Raw genomic sequence first — 18,322 nt, 5'->3', positions numbered from 1 at the left:
AAAAAAAAAAAAAAAAAAAAATTAAATACAAAGAAAAAATGTTAAAAGCAGCAAGCAAAAAGCAACAATTAACATACAAGGGAATCCCCATAAGGTTAACAGCTGATCTTTCAGCAGAAACTCTGCAAGCCAGAAGGTAGCGGCAGGACACATTTAAAGTGATGAAAGGGAAAAAGCTACAACCAAGATTACTCTACCTGTCAAGGGTCTCATTCAGATTTGACAGAGAAATCAAAAGCTTTACAGACAAGCAAAAGCAAAGAGAATTCAGCACCACCAAACCAGCTCTACAACAAATGCTAAGGGAACTTCTCCAGGCAGGAAACACAAGAGAAGGAAAAGATTACAATAACAAACCCAAAACAATTAAGAAATGGTAATAGGAACATACATATCAATAACTACCTTAAATGTAAATGGATTAAATGCTCCAACCAAAAGACAAAGAGTGGCTGAATGGATACCAAACAAGACCCATACATATGCTGTCTACAAGAGACCCACTTCAGACCTAGGGACACATACAGACTGAAAGTGAGGGGATGGAAAAATATATTCCATGCAAATGGAAATCAAAAGAAAGCTGGAGTGGGCACTCCAGCCCCACCCCACTCCACCAGGGCCGCACTCCCGGAAGTGCAGTGGGGTCATGCATAGGATCTCCTGGAGCAGATGGTCAGCATTGGTTCACAGCATGTGGCTCAGCATGTGGCCGAGTGTCTGGCACCAGGCACCCTGGAGCCAGACTGACTCGGTTGCTGAGGCAGTGTCATCCCTGACCATTGCCGACGTGGTCCTCGTGGCCAGCGAGAGCCTAGCCCCGGAGCTCCCGGAGCCCCCTCAGAGGTACATCTGCTCCTTCCCCGACTGCAGCGCCAATTACAACAAGGCCAGGAAACTAGACGCGCACCTGTGCAAGCACACGGGGGAGGGACTGTTTGTTTGTGACCATGAAGGGTGTGCCAAGACCTTCGTCAGGGACTACGACCCCAGCCGCCACGCCCTGTTCACACTGGAGAAAAGCCCTTTGTACAGCTAGCAGCTGTGATCAAAAATTCAACACAAAATCAAACTTGAAGAAACATTTTGAAAGCAAACATGAAAACCAGCAAAAACAATATGTATGCAGTTTTACAGTTGTAAGAAGACCTTTAAGAAGCATCAGCAGCTGAAAATCCATCAGTGCCAGCACACCAATGAACCGCTGTTCAGGTGTACCCACAAAGGATGTGGAAAAAACTTTGCTTCCCCCAGCAGTCTGAAGTGACATGGGAAGGTCCACGAGGGCTATATATGTCAAAAAGACCGTTCTTTTGTGGCAAAAACATGGACAGAGCTTCTGGAACATGTGAGAGAAACCCATAAAGAGGACATAACGTAACGTGTGCCAGAAAATATTTAAACGCAAGGATTTCCTGAAGCAGCACATGAGAATTCATGCCCCAGAGAGGGATGTGTGTCGGTGCCCCATGGAAGGCTGTGGCTGCACCTAAACCACCGTGTTCAACCTCCAGAGCCACATCCTCTCGTTCCACAAGGAGTAGCACCCGTTCGTGTGTGAGCACACTGGTTGTGGCAAGACATCTGCCAGGAAGCAGAGCCTCAGCAGTCAAGCTGTTGTGCATGACCCTGAAAAGAAGAAAATGAAGCTCAAAGTGAGACCATCTCGTGAAAAATGGAGTCTGGCCTCTCGGCTCAGTGGGTACACCCCTCCTAAAATGAAACAGGTCCGGGTGTGTCTTTGTCCAGAAATGGGGGGTTGCTGAACTGCACTGAGAGCAAGGTGCCCTACGCCGTGGTGACGCTGGCCTCAGCTACACACCAGACTGTTTTGTTTGAAGGACTGCAGACCAGCCAGCTCAGTTATTTTCTCTCAGAAGCACGTTTTTATTAACATCACTGGTGCAGAGCATTGGGGAAAAAAAAAAAAAAGTAGAGTAGCAATTCTCATATCAGACAAAATAGACTTCAAAATAAAGACTATTACAAGAGACAAAAAAGGAAACTACGTAATGATCAAGGGATAAATCCAAGAAGAAGATATAACAATTGTAAATATTTATGCACCCAACATAGGAACACCTCAATACATAAGGCAAATGCTAACAGCCATAAAAAGGGAAATCAACAGTAACACAATTGTAGTAGGGGACTTTAACACCCCACTTTCACCAATGGACAGATCATCCAAAATGAAAATAAATAAGGAAACGCAAGCTTTAAATGATATATTAAACAAGATGGACTTAATTGATATTTATAGGACATTTCATCCAAAAACAACAGAACACACTTTCTTCTCAAGTGCTCATGGAACATTCTCCAGGATAGATCACATCTTGGGTCAAAAATCAAGCCTTGGTTAATTTAAGAAAATTGAAATCATATCAAGTATCTTTTCTGATCACAATGATATGAGATTAGAAATCAGTTACACAGAAAAAAAAACATAAAAAACACAAACACATGGAGGCTAAACAATATGGTACTAAACAACCAAGAGATCACTGAAGAAGTCAAAGAGGAAATCAAAAAATACCTAGAAACAAATGACAATGAAAACACGACGACCCAAAACCTATGGGATGCAGCAAAAGCAGTTCTAAGAGGGAAGTTTACAGCAATACAATCCTACCTCAAGAAACAAGAAACATCTCAAATAAACAACCTAAACCTATGCCTAAAGCAATTAGAGAAAGAAGAACAAAAAACCCCCAAAGTTAGCAGAAGGAAAGAAATCATAAAGATCAGATCAGAAATAAATGAAAAAGAAATGAAGGAAACAATAGCTAAGATCAATAAAACTAAAAGCTGGTTCTTTGAGAAGATAAACAAAATTGATAAACCATTAGCTAGACTCATGAAGAAAAAAGGGAGAAGGCTCAAATCAATAGAATTAGAAATGAAAGAGGAGAAGTAACAACTGACACTGCAGAAATACAAAGGATCATGAGAGATTACTACAAGCAACTATATGCCAATAAAATGGACAACCTGGAAGAAATGGACAAATTTTTAGAAAAGCACAACCTTCTGAGACTGAACCAGGAAGAAATAGAAAATATAAACAGACCAATCACAAGCACTGAAATTGAAACTGTGATTTAAAATCTTCCAACAAACAAAAGCCCAGGAGCAGATGGCTTCACAGGCGAATTCTATCAAATATTTAGAGAAGAGAAAACACCTATTGTTTTCAAGTTCTTCCAAAGTATAGCAGAGGGAGGGACACTCCCAAACTCATTCTACAAGGCCACCATCATGCTGATACCAAAACCAGACGAAGATGCCACAAAAAAAGAAAACTACAGGCCAATATCTCTGATGAAAATAGATGCAAAAATCCTCAACAAAATACTAGCAAACAGAACCCAAAGCACATTAAAAGAATCATACAGCATGATCAAGTGGGGTTTATCCCAGGAATGCAAGGATTCTTCAATATACACAAATCAATCAATGTGATAAACCATATTAACAAATTGAAGGAAAAAACCCATATGATCATCTCGATAGATGCAGAAATAGCTTTTGACAAAATTCAACAATGATTTATGATAAAAAGCCTCCAGAACGTAGGCATAGAGGGAGCTTACCTCAACATAAAAAAGGCCATATATGACAAATCCACAGCCAACATCATTCTCAATGGTGAAAAAGAGAAACCATTTCCACTAAGATCAGGAACAAGACAAGGTTGCTCACTCTCACCACTATTATTCAACGTAGTTTTGGAAGTTTTTGCTACAGCAGTCAGAGAAGAAAAAGAAGTAAAAGGAATCCAAATCGGAAAAGAAGTAAAACTGTCACTGTTTGCAGATGACATGATACTACAGATAGAGAATCCTAAAGATGCTACCAGAAAACTACTAGAGCTAATCAATGAATTTGGTAAAGTAGCAGGATACAAAATTAATGCACAGAAATCTCTTGCATTCCTATACACTAATAACAAAAGATCAGAAAGAGAAATTAAGGAAACAATCCCATTCACCATTGCAACAAAAAGAATAAAATACCTAGGAATAAACCTACCTAAGGAGACAAAAGACCTGTATGCAGAAAACTATAAGACACTGATGAAAGAAATTAAAGATGATACCAACAAATGGAGATATATACCATGTTCTTGGATTGGAAGAATCAATATTGTGAAAATGACTATACTACCCAAAGCAATCTACATATTCAATACAATCCGTATCAAACTACCAATGGCATTTTTAACAGAACTAGAACAAAATATTTCACAATTTGTATGGAAACACAAAAGACCCCACATAGTGAAAGCAGTCTTGAGAAAGAAAAATGAGCTGAAGGAATCAGGCTCCCTTACTTCAGACTATACTACAAAGCTACAGGAATCAAGACAGTAAGGTACTGGCACAAAAACAGAAATATAGATCAATGGAACAGGATAGAAAGCCCAGAGATAAACCCATGCACCTATGGTCACCTTATCTTTGATAAAGGAGGCAAGAATATACAATGGAGAAAAGAAAGCCTCTTCAATAAGTGGTGCTAGGAAAACTGGACAGCTACATGTAAAAGAATGAAATTAGAACACTCCCTAACACCATACACAAAAATAAACTCAAAATGGATTCAAGACCTAAATTTAAGGCCAGACACTATAAAACTCTTAGAGGAAAACATAGGCAGAACACCCTATGACATAAGTCACAGCAAAATCCTTTTTGACCCACCTCCTAGAGAAATGGAAATAAAAACAAAAATAAACAAATGATACCTAATGAAACTTTAAAGCTTTTGCACAGCAAAGGAAACCATAAACAAGGTGAAAAGACAACCCTCAGAATGGGAGAAAATATTTGCAAACGAAGCAACTGACAAAGGACTAATCTCCAAAATATACCAGCAGATCATGCAGCTCAATATCAAAAAGACAAGCAACCCAATCCAAAAATGGGCAAAAGACCTAAATAGATGCTTCTCCAAAGAAGATATACAGATTACCAAGAAACACAGGGAAGGATGCTCAACTTCACTAATCATCAGAGAAATGCAAATCAAAAGTACAGTGAGGTATCACCTCACCCCTGTCAGAATGGCCATTATCCAAAAATCTACAAACAATAAATGCTGTAGAGGGTGTGGAGAAAAGGGAACCCTCTTGCAGTGTTGGTGAGAATGTAAATTGGTACAGCCACTATGGAGAACAGTATGGAAATTCCTCAAAAAACTAAAAATAGAACTACCAGATGACACAGCAGCCACACTACGGGGCATATACCCTGAGAAAACCATAATTAAAAAAGAGTCATGTACCAAATTGTTCACTGCAGCTCTATTTACAATAGCCAGGACATGGAAGCAACCTAAGTGCCCATCAACAGATGAATGGATAAAGAAGATGTGGCACATATATACAATGGAATTTTACTCAGCCATAATATGAAATGAAATTGAGTTATCTGTAGTGAGGTGGATGGACCTAGAGTCTGTCATACAGAGTGAAGTAAGTCAGAAAGAGAAAAACAAATACCATATGCTAACACAAAATATGGAATCTAAAAAAAAAAAAAAGGTTCTGAAGAACCTAGGGGCAGGAGAGGAGTAAAGACACAGACATAGTGAATGGACTTGAGGACACGGGGAGAGGGAAGGGTAAGCTGGGATGAAGTGAGAGAGTGGCATGGACATATATACACTACCAATGTAAAATAGATAGCTAGTGGGAAGCAGCCACATAGCACAGGGAGAAGAGCTTGGTGCTTTTTGTCCCCCTAGAGGGGTGGGATACGGAGGGTGGGAGGGAGACTCAAGAGGGAGGAGATATGGGGTTAGGTATATGTATAAGTGATTCACTTTGTTATGCAGCAGAAACTAACACACCATTGTAAATTATACTCCAATTATACTCCAATAAAGATGTTAAAAAAATAAAAATAAAATAAAATTCTTATTTATTTATTTATTTTTGCGGTACGCGGGCCTCTCACTGTTGTGGCCTCTCCCGTTGCGGAGCACAGGCTCCGGACGCGCAGGCTCAGCAGCCATGGCTCACGGGCCCAGCCGTTCCGCGGCATGTGGGATCTTCCCGGACCGGGGCACGAACCCGTGTCCCCTGCATCGGCAGGCGGACTCTCAACCACTGTGCCACCAGGCAAGCCCTACAATTCTTTTTTAAATTGCACTTATTTTTAAAAGATCCATTTTACTTTATTTTTTAAGATTTTAAAAATCTGGACCATTTTTTAAAGTCTTTAATGAATTTGTTACAATATTGCTTCTGTTCTATATTTTGATTTTGTGGCCACGAGTCATGTGGGATCTTAGCTCCCCAACCAGGGATCGAACCTGCACCCCTTGCAGTTGAAGGCAAAGTCCTAACCACTGGACCACCAGGGAAGTCCCAAAAGATCCATTTTAGATCATTACATTTGAAAAAGTTAAAAATACTTAAATTTAGAATGAAAAAATCAAAATCATTAAAAAGCACAAATTGTATAGAATAGCAGTCTTCACAGAGAAGGCAGGTGGGAACAGGGATTGAAACGTAGCAAGAGAAGGTTTTTGACAATAAGGGGTAGGAGAAGAGAAAATAAATGAATTAAGATAGTTTGAGAATTGCCAATTTTAGGCAAAATTTAGGTGAATTATAATAATCAAAAAGTTAAGGTGGACTGAACGCTTATGTTATATGTGTAATGTTTTCCATTTAATTCTCAAAATGATCCCTCAAAATGGATGCTATGGTTTTTCCTGTTTTCAGATGAGGAAACTGAGGCACAGATTTGTTTCCTAAGACCATAGAGCTTTTAAGCTTTTGAGTCTGTGTCAGCCTGAAGAAGTTGGGGTTCATGTTCTTGAAGACTCTGCTCTGCTGTTCGGTCTGCTGCTTTTCTACCTCTGTGTTTGCCTGCCAATGTTCCATTCTGCAGGGCCATGTTCCATGGAGATAGCTGGTCAGATACTTTTCCATAATGATGTTCACTCACTGACTCCACTTCCTCACCTCCGTTTGCCTGATCAACCCTGCAATCTGACCACTTTTTATAAAATAACTTTGTATTTTGAAATAATTTGACTCACCCTGGTGGTGCAGTAATTAAGAATCCGCCTGCCAATGCAAGGGACGTGGGTTCGAGCCCTGGTCCGGGAAGATCCCACATGCCATAGAGCAACTAAGCCCGTGCGCCGCAACTACTGAGCCTGCACTCTAAAGCCCGCGAGCCACAACTACTGAGCCCACGTGCCACAGCTACTGAAGCCCATGCACCTAGAGCCCGTGCTCTTCAACAAGAGAAGCCCTTACCCACCACAACTAGAGAAAGCCCACGCACAGCCATGAAGACTGAACGCAGCCAAAATAAATAAATAAACAAACAAATAAATAAATAAATAAATGAAATAGTTTGCCTCACAAGAAGTAACAAAAATAGCCGGTATTATAAGTATTTTTAAAATTTTAGCCATTCTAATAGGTGTGTAGAGGTATCTCCCTGTAGCTTTAATTTGCACTTCCCTAATGGCTAAAGATACTGAGGATTTTTTCATGTCCTTACTTGCCATTTATATATGCCTGGCAAAATATCCCTTCATCTTTTGTCTATTTTCTAACTGGATTGTTTGTTTACTGCTGAGTTTAGAGAGTCCTTTACACATTCTGAATACAAGTCCACTGTGAGGTACATGATTTGTGGCTTATCTTTTCATCAGAGCAAATGTTTTAATTTTGAAAGTCCAATTTATGGATTTTATTCTCTTAGGGATGATGTCTTTGGTGTCATGCCTAAGAACTCTCCTTCTAGAAGATTCCACATCATGAAGTTTTCCTCTTACGTTTTTATCAGAGTTCTAGGTTTTGCATTTCATATTTAGATCCATGAGTTATTTTAAGTTTTTATAAGGTGTGAAGTTTAGGCCAAGGTCCTTTTTACTCTTTTTCCTGTGATTGTCTGATTTTTCCAACACCATTTGTTGACAAGACTATCTTTCCTCCCCACTAATTTTAAAAAACTACTCTCACCATGGTTGCCAACACTGCCCTATTTTCCTAATCGAAGGAACAGTGGCCTGTAATGAATTTTAGCAATGTAGTATCGATGTAGACGGTGTGCTTCATAGCAGAGCGACGCCAGGAGTTCACTCACCTGGATGATGAGAGGATGGAGGGGAGTGCTGGTCCCAGCCACCACCAATGGAGGAATGACACACATTCAGGGATGGCGGGAGTAGCCCTGCCTCTGTACATGCCCTGCCCAGGTAGAACAAACCAGGTCTGTCCACACATCCTTTTCCAAACTGTGATAGAATACAATCTTTCCAGAATATTTTCCACCTTTACTTCTTGAAATAAGACAGTGTTGTAGTTTTAATTTCTACTTTTACAATGATTTTTTTCCTATTGCAAAAGTTATATATGCTCATTGTAATACATCTGAAAAATATTAAAATACCTCCTCCTCTTCTTTTTGCACTATCTCCTCCTTCCCTCCTGTTCTCCCTCTTCCAGCTCCTTCTCTTCTATTTTCTTCTTTTTCTCCTCATTCATGGGGATGATACACATAGACCTTGCAATGGTGTCTACTTCTGTGGAAGAAGAGGAAATAAGAGTGAGTGGCTGAGGTACATCGATGGATAGATACAGAAGCTGAAGCGAATATGTAAGAAGTTAACATGCTTAATCTTGGTAGTAGGGATACAGGAGTCTCTGTTCTATTCTGGTCCGTAGGCTTGAAATGTTTCAGGAATAAAATGAACGTGAATTAAAGCCCTCAAGGCATTCACTTTCAGATGAAAAGACACTAAACATTTATCACCTTTTTTATTAAAATACACTGACAGGATGTCAGAAGCAAAGTAGCCCCACCATCCCAGAGATGGTTGAATGCTGCTCTTTACTGTTTAAAATGCACCAGTACTGTTATTAAATGACATGAAAAATAAGAGAATATAATCTATTCTGGATGTTTGGGGAGGTGATGGATAGGAGATGGACGATATTTTCTCTTGCTCTTTTTATAGGCATGCTATTTCTTGGCAAATGTGACAGAATGAATAAATGACCTGTATGGCAATTTGGGGAAATTTCCCGATGTGTTAAGATAATAAGAACAGGCAAGTGAGCTGCCTGCAAGCTATTAGCTCTGCAGGTCAGAATTGCCCTTCAGAGTCAAGTCACAAATTTTACAGAAGGTTTTCTAGGTTTAGTTTGCTGGTGGGTCTGTTACATTCAAATATGTTCCTTTCTGCCCCCTCCCCCATCTGCCACCTGATTAGGCTCCAGAGACTTAATATTGAAGTATAAATATTAATAGTTTCTAAAGATGGAGGTGTCTATCTAAAAGGTGTAGCATTTTAAATTTGTACTGTATAGTGGTGTCCATGTATTAAAGTGAAGCAGAGAATTAGGGCAATCATTTAGATGACTGAAGAAAAAAAAATTTACAAGTTTCCAGTTACCTGGACATTTCCAGCTAAATCTATTTTTGGCACAAAATATTCAGAAAGTTACTTAATCTATATATGTCTATGCAAAATGATGTCAAACCGGACTTGTTTGCCTGTTCTTGAACACATGCTTTTACACATATGCTTTTTTTTCCCCCTTGGAAAAATGAGAGCAATGCTTTTTCTTGGAAAATTTTCCTAATGTTGGAATCTTTTCTCACCTTGGACAAGTCTCTTACTCCCTCTGGATCTCCCTGTCCTTGGCTATAGATTGTAGGGTTTGGACTTTATGAACGTTAAGCTACCTTTTATCTTCATGCTTGTAAATAAAAACCTTTATGAGTCCCCCTTCTTATTTAAAAAAATAAAAAAAATTTTTTATGGTCCTAACTAGATCTGTGAATTTGGGGATTAAATCAGCATATAGATGGGGTTTAAAGCCAAGACTGACTGAGACTTCATGAAATCCCCAGAGAAGTGAGGTAGAACAAAGAGGGCAAAGGACAGAGCCCTGGGGCACTCCAGTGTTTAGAGGTTAGAAAAAGGAACAGGAACCTGCAAAGCAGACTGATGGAGCAGCCAGAAAGGGAGAAGGAAAACCAGGAAAGAGTGATGTGAAGCCAAGGGAACAAAAGTGTCAGAGAAGCGGGAGTCACCAGCTGTGCCAGACCCTGGGAGGGGTGGGGGGTAAAGGGAGGACTGAGAATTGATCATTGGATTCAGCAAGTCCAAGTCCCTGGTGACCTTGACAAGAGCAGTAAGAGTGGATTCGAGAAGAGAAATCGAACACAGAAGTATTGACACTCTGAGTTTTCTTGTAAAAGGAAGGAAAGAAATGAGTAGGATAAAAACAATTTTTTTAAGAGCAGTTTTAGGCTCACAGGAAAATTAAGAAGAAGGTACAGGGATTACCCCGCCCCCATGCATGCATGCATAGCCTTTCCCAGTATCAACATCCCCCACCAGGGGGGTGTTATAGGCTCAAGGAGTGCACGTTGTTACAGCTGATGGACCTATATCTACACATCATGATCACTCAAAGTCCATAGTTTACATTAGGGCTCACTCTTTGTGTTATATATTCTATGGGTTTGGACAAATGTCTAATGACAAGTATCCATCATTATAGTATCCTACAGAGTATTGTACATATAGTACCATACAGAGTATTTTCGCTGCTCACAAAATCCCTGGCAACCACTGATCTATCCTTCTTCCTCCTCTCTGCTCCACAAAATCCCTGGCAACCACTGATCTTTTTACTGTCTCCAGAGGTTTGCCTTTTCCAGAATGTTGTATAGTGGGAATCATGCAATATGTATGTAGCCTTTTTCAGATTGGCTTCTTTCACTTACTAATACGCATTTAAGTTTTCTTCATGTCTTTTCATGGTCTGATAACTCGTTTCATTTTAGCACTGAATAATATCCTTTGTCTGAATGTACCAGTTTGTTTACTGAAGGACATCTTGTTTGCTTCCAAGTTTTGGCAATTATGAATAAAGCTGCTGTAAACATCTGTGTGCAGGCTTTTGTGTGGACATACGTTTTCAACTCTTTGAGTAAATACCAAGGAGTGCAACTGCTGGATCGTATGGTAAGAGTATGTTCAGTTTTGTAAGAAACCACCAAACCATCTTCCAAAATGGCTGTATCATTTTGCATTCCCACCAGCAATGAATGAGCATTCCTGTTGCTCCATATACTCTTCAGGATTTGATGTTGTCAGAGTTCCAGATTTTGTCCATTCCAATAGGTGTGTAGTGGCATCTCATTGTCATTTAAATTTACATTTCTCTGATGGCATATGATGTGGAGCATCTTTTCATGCTTATTTTTCACCTGTACACATTCTTTGGTGAAGTGTCTAAGTCTTTGCTTCATTTTTTAATTGGGTTCTTGGGTTGCTTTCTGTTGAATTTTAAGACTTCTTTGCATATTTTAGATAACAGTCCTTTATTAGATGCATCTTTTGCAAATATTTTCTCGCAGTCTATGGTTTGTCTTTTCATTCTCTTGACTCTGTCTTTCACAGAGCAGTTTTTAATTTTAATGAAATTCAGCTTATTATTTCTTTTATGGATTGTGCCTTTGGTATTATATCTAAAAAAGTCATCACAATACCTAAAGTCATCTAGGTTTTCTCCTATGTTATCTTCTAGGAGTTTTATGGTCTTGTGCTTTACATTTGCATTTTGCCTATGATATATTTATAATTAATTTTTGTGAAAATGATATAAGAACTGTGTCGAGTCTTATTTTTTTTTTTTTTTTGGTATGTGGATATCCAGTTGTTCCAGTCCAATTTGTTGAAAAAACTATCTGTTCTCCACTATATTGCTTTTACTACTTTGTCAAAGATCAGTTGACTCTACGTGGTCCTATTTCTGGGCTTTCAATTCTCTTGTGTTGATCTGTTTGTCTATTCTTTCACAAATACCACATTGTCTTGATTACTGGAGCTTTATACTAAGTCTTTTTTTTTAAATGTTTTTTTAAAAATTAATTTAATTTAATTTAATTTATTTTTGGCTGTGTTGGGTCTTCATTGCTGCCTGCAGGCTTTCTCTAGCTGTGGCGAGCAGGGGCTACTCTTTGCTGTGGTGTGCAGGCTTCTCATTGTGGTGGCTTCTCCTGTTGCAGAGCATGGGCTCTAGGTACCCTGGCTTCAGTAGTTGTGGCACACAGGCTCAGTAGTTGTGACTCCCGGGGTCTAGAGTGCAGGCTCAATAGCTGTGGTGCACAGGCTTAGTTGCCCCGTGGCATGTGAGATCTTCCTAGACAAGGGCTCAAACCCATGTCCTCTGCATTGGCAGGTGGATTCTTAACCACTGTATCACCAGGGAAGCCCTATACTAAGTCTTGAAGTTGAGTAGTGTTGAGCCTCTAACTTTGTTCTGTTCTTCAGTATTGTGTTGTCTATTCTGATTCTCTTGTCTCTCCATATAAACTTTAGAATCAGTTTGTCTATATCCACAAAATAACTTGCTGGGATTTTGATTGGCCTTGCCTTGAATCTATAGATTGAAATGGGAAGAACTGACACCTTGACAATATTTAGCCTTCCTATCCATGAACATGGAATATCGCTCCATTCATTTAGTTATTCCTTGATTTTGTTCATCAGAGTTTTGTAGTTTTCCTCATATGGATCTTGTACATATTTTGTTAAATTTGTATCTATTTCATATTTCATTTTTGGGGGTGTTAATATAAGTGGAGATATGTTTTTAATTTCAAATTCCACTTATTCATTGTTGGTATATAAGAAAGTAATTGACTTTTGTATATTGACCTTATATCCAGAAACAAGTACAGGAGGTGGGATGTCTTTTCAACTTTGACTGGAGGAAAGGAGATAAGGGAGTAATCACATGAAGAAAATTTGAGGGAATGATGGGGATGGGAAGAGTTGAAGAAGGTTAAATTCAAGGAGTTGAGGTTATCTCCTGAAGATGATGTGGGCATTAGCAGAGAACTCAAGAAGAATGACAGAGTTTTAGAATAGCCACTGAGAGGAACTCAGGCTGAAAAACAAAATGTTATTTACAGTGGAAGAACAGGCACCATAATTTTAGGTTGTGACTATTTTCAACTAAGGCAACATAGAAATTGGGGGTTTATAAGCAGATTTTATGAGAACTATTATATAGCTTGTTTAAAAGGGTAGAATGGTCTCAAAATAATATTGTTTTCCCCAAGCCTTTAGTCCAGCATCCAAATTGGATGTGTGGTGGCAGAACTATATTTTCAAGGGAAAAGTATGTGTTCCTGATGCTAAAACAAATTGTTTATATGATTTTCAAGCACCAGTCCTTACTTTGTATTTTGGGAGTCATCTATTTAGCAGTAATTGACAATTATTTATTGGGCACATTTTAGGTGACAGCAGCATAAAATACATAATAACAACATAATACTATGTGGTCACTGACATCAAGAACCTTTCAGCTAGTGTTATATATTGACAAGTGAAGAGGAAATTATGTTTCATCATGATGAGTACTGCAGTGAGATTGGCATAAGGAGCTTCACACCAAATCCTGGAGGTTATATGGATAAGAGAACTTGGCTGGACTTCCCTGGTGGTCCAGTGGTTAAGAATATGCCTTCCAATGCAGGGGACACAGGTTCGATCCCTGGTGGGGGGATTAAGATCCCACATGCCATGGGGCAACTAAGCTCATGTGCCACAGTTAACCCGTGCGCTCTGTAGCCCGTGCGCCGCAACGAAAGGTCCTGCATGCTGCAACTAAGACCCGATGCAATCAAATAAATAAATTAAAAAAAAAAGAGAACTTGACTGTTACAACCTCCCTGGAAACAGCTGGCTGGGAGGGGGATTCCAGGTGGTGCAAAGGCCCAGATATAAAAACTAGATAAAATTCTTGCCAAAATTAACATCAAAATATCTATTCTATTCTATGTTGCCTTTTGTTCCGCAACGAAAGGTCCTGCATGCTGCAACTAAGACCCGATGCAATCAAATAAATAAATTAAAAAAAAAAGAGAACTTGACTGTTACAACCTCCCTGGAAACAGCTGGCTGGGAGGGGGATTCCAGGTGGTGCAAAGGCCCAGATATAAAAACTAGATAAAATTCTTGCCAAAATTAACATAAAAATATCTATTCTATTCTATGTTGCCTTTTTTTTGGTTTGGTTTTGTTTTGGGTTTTTTTTGCGGTACACGGGCCTCTCACTGTTGTGTCCTCTCCCGTTGCGGAGCACAGGCTCCGGACGCGCAGGCTCAGCGGCCATGGCTCACGGGCCCAGCCACTCCGCGGCATGTGGGATCTTCCCGGACCGGGGCACGAACCCGTGTCCCCTGCATCGGCAGGCAGACTCTCAACCACTGCACCACCAGGGAAGCCCATTTGTCCGCTTTTGAATGTGATTAATTCTATTTAAGTTTGAATGGTCATAAAACAGAAATAAGTTGTTATAATTTATGAATGTTTTGGGCAGAAAAATAAAAACAGTTTTCTACTGTGAAAATATGTTGGAAACTCACAAAGATGATTTAAGAATATATTTTGTCAGAGGAAAAGGATTTGGGGTAAATTTTTCACTTAACATCTTTACTGGCTTTTCTAAAGTGATTTTTTAAATAATCCTTGGGCATTTTTTTATAAGCCAATATTTTAGTCCCAAGCAAATTTGTTAGAAAATTTTCATGAAATAACCTTAAACTTAAGGATTCTGGCCAAGTTTGGCATTATAAACACATATATTTTTTGAGGAAAAGAGCTTTTCTATAAATATTCACTCTGGATGAATACTCTTCCTTGGAAATATTCTTTATTTCAACTCAAATAAATTTTACATTGGTTTATGTGTTTTTGTTTATTGAATAGGCGATATAAGTAGTTTCAGATGTGATGGGATTTCTTTTTTTATTCAACTGACTTTTATTTAAACACTATCTATAAAATAGTTATTTACAACTAGAGTCTTTTTTGCTTTAGGACAGTTTAAAATTGCTTAAATGGTTTTTTCACACACAGACTCATTGTTTGAAAGCAGTTTGGGACTCTTTAGAGAAATGCACATGAGTTGCAGGTCATATATTTCATATTAAATTATCCATTTTCTCAGACCCATGGACTGGAAGTATGTTGCTATGAACAAACGGAGGACAGTATTTTAAATATATGGCCAAACTATATTTGTCAGTTACAGGAGTTTGCTAAGGGATCTTGCATAATATTAGCTGTCTTTGAGAATTTATTGCTGGCTTAGGGAATATCATTGTGAGATTTTTTTTTAAAAAGACAAACTCTTTGAATTCCTAGAACTTCTGCATAATGGTGTCATAATCATAAAAAAGTGTTGTGTATGTCAGTTATTTTCACAATGCCTCTGTGGTTTCAATTTGATGACATAACAGTCATAAATGAGCATTTGGGATAATATTTCTTAAAGTCATTCAACTGATATATTTGAACTGAAATACTGTCTCTTTTACTGTTTGCTCTTTGAAGTGGATGCAAATATTTGAGCTGCTGGTAGAGAGCACAGAGTTACTTAGTTTCAAGGGGGTGAGTGGGATGTACTTTAGTGAAATAACTTAAATTATTTTAAAAAAATGGTTTCAGTAGAGGAGAAACACTACCAAGTTATCAACTTGATATTTTAGATGTGAATTAAGTGTCTGAATATGGAAACTTTATACCACAGAATTATAGCCAAGAGAAAAATTATATTTGCTTTAGACCAAATGTAGCAGAAAATGAGTTTCAGGAATATTCACCAAGGCTTACCCAGAACAGTAATTCCCAGCCTTTTCTCTGTTGTAATATCCTTGACATTCACATATGTGAAATATGTGAATGTCAAGGATGTGAATGTCTTGGAAATACCCAGATATTGAAGAAATTCTCAGTATTTTTTTTCACACACCATAGTGTATAATTGCTACAATTATTAACATTTACTGGCATTGTGTTAAACTGTGGACTGCTATTCAGGATAAACTGCAGTTATACACAGTTCTCATATATTCAAAGTAAGTGAATGAGAAAGACATAATAAGGACATGCTTGAGTTCACCAGTATCACATTTAAAAAATGAAAATAATTTTAAAATGTTGATACTTTATTGTTTTCAGCAAACACACTACAGCATACCTCATGCTTGGTCATTGTATGCTAGTCTATTCTGATAGCCTATTTGATGACTGTTGGTCTAGAGGATCCTGGCTGTGGAGACTACCCAAGCATTATGAGTTATCAAGATTTCACTATTACTGTTGGGTAGAGGAATTCAAGACCTGAATTAATTGCAACATACTGATTTTATTGAAGGGAGCTGTTCACCAACAGCATTTATTGACTATGTTTCTAAGAGAAATGCTTTCAGGGAATTTTGAAATAGATATGTGTATTTCCATTAGGACTTCAAATCAATTGTCATTTTTATGGAGATGATGGTGACCAATCTGGGCATATAATTTGATGAATTAGGGATAAGAATAATGAATGGACTTCATTTACATCAATCGTGATTTTTCAGAATCTCTGGTTGGTTATCATTTATGGAGAGTTTGGAGTATTAGAACTCGAACATATTTGAATAAATATTTGCCTGGTGCTGTGCTTGGCCAGGCCCCATATTTCTTTGTTAGAATTAAGGGAAGGGTCGTTTTTCTTTGACAACTAAGATGCTGATTAAAGGTTGTAAAGGCATAGGTGAATGCAATGACATCACTTACAAGGTCTGTAAAATAGAGAAGGCGAAGATACGAAGAACAGTGGCTTTCAAGCTTTTCTCCACTGGAGAAATAAGAAATTAAACAACAACTAAAATATGTAAGGAATATTTTGATGTGGAAAATATTTGAAGTGGAAGAATGCTATTTTTCTCTTAAGAACAGCTGGATTAAATATTTTCCTTTAATATGAATTAAAATTTTATACAAGCAGAAAACAATAAACCAAGATAGTAATATATGGAAGAAATAATGTAAGCTTTATTTCTTTTTTCCTTATAAAACATCTTGAGGGCAGAAGGAAGCTTTAATGAGACACTAAGAAAGAGAAAGGAAAACCCTTATGTGGATAAAATGGCAAGTGATGGGTTAGGTAGTTGAATGTATACTGGAGAGACTTGTAGTACTGGCTTGTTTTTGTAAACAATGAAAGAATTGAGTCAATTTGATTACTGTTCCCGCAGGTAATTCCTCAAATAATTAAATGAATTAACTACATTACTACTAATAAAATCAGTTTAATCACCAGAATAAAGTTGTGGTAGCTGACTTCTGGATACAGTTTTGGCAACAACATGAATAATCTATACTGGCTTTATCTAAAGAATCTATCTATCTATTTATTTATTCAACACCTATTATTGTCAGCAGTGGTACTAAGTCCTAGGGAGTACAATTAAAAAAAAATCTATGATTTTTCAGTCTACTGAGAAAAGTGAATCTAACTAGTAGAAAACTATTCATAAGGGAAAAAAACAGCAAAAGCATTCTCCCCAATCTCTACCTCTGCGAAAAATAAAAATTAAATTATAATATAGCTGAGCCAAAATTGTGCAGAAACTCCATTCTCCAAATACCCACATACTCCCACAAATTCTCTAATACTCACATAGTTAAATAAGGTCATGTGGCTAGTTATGGTGAATGAGTTGTGAGTAGAAGCAGAATTGATGTGGGTCACTTCTGTCAAAGCATTTATTAACAGGCGTGTCACTCTCCGGTTCTCTCTTCCCTATTGTGGTGACCTGGAAGCCCTGTGTTCCAGATGGCATAGCTATAAGGGGGAATTAGACTGGGTCCCCAAAAAGCACTTTGAAGGGAGCGGTCCCGAAGAGCCTCTAGACTCATGGCAGACTTGCTGTGTGTTAACCCACTGAGAGATCATCCTTGTTGATTTTGCAGCAGAGCTTACCCTATACTGACTAATCAACAGCCAGTATCTCACATTCCGTTGCTAGTGCCATTCAATGTCCTACGATGACACTCTTAAGCACATTGACTTTGTTCTAAGAAAAGTGAGCCCCTTACCTTTCCCCTCTATTCTCCAATGCCTTTGTTTATAAATTAAATATAGAGTTTTGACCTTAATCTCTATCCATTCCCTTCCCTTATTACAAAGTTTGTGTTTACGGTGCATTGTTTTTAGCTGGATAAAAAAACGCGTGCCAGACTGGAGTAGGCTAGGTGGTTAGTATTCGTGCTTTACCTTGGTGTTTCTGGATTTTTATTAAATAGAACCTTTGGAACTTGAACCTGTTGAAGGTGAGAGTGATGTCAGCACAGAAAATCACAACTAAGAAAGACCAGAGCTGGTGAGCACCCTGATGGTTCCTGTTGTTTAGGCAATGACGATGGTGATGCTAACACTAACATTAGCTGTCGTCTCAGTGGCACTTACTGTACCAACCAGTGGTCT

General features: G+C 38.4%; 1 pseudogene; it reads left to right on the top strand.

Moving 5' to 3' along the window:
• The first annotated feature begins 706 nt into the window (after nt 1-706).
• Nucleotides 707-1,894, top strand: LOC112412689 (transcription factor IIIA pseudogene; annotated as a pseudogene).
• Nucleotides 1,895-18,322: the final 16,428 nt, after the last annotated feature.

This window comes from Neophocaena asiaeorientalis, unplaced genomic scaffold (genome assembly GCF_003031525.2).
Source record: "Neophocaena asiaeorientalis asiaeorientalis breed wild unplaced genomic scaffold, Neophocaena_asiaeorientalis_V1.1 scaffold210, whole genome shotgun sequence".
In the NCBI taxonomy this organism is placed as follows: Eukaryota; Metazoa; Chordata; class Mammalia; order Artiodactyla; family Phocoenidae; genus Neophocaena; species Neophocaena asiaeorientalis.
The sequence above is the reverse complement of the archived record's forward strand: the minus strand, read 5'-3'. Positions and strand labels throughout refer to the sequence as shown.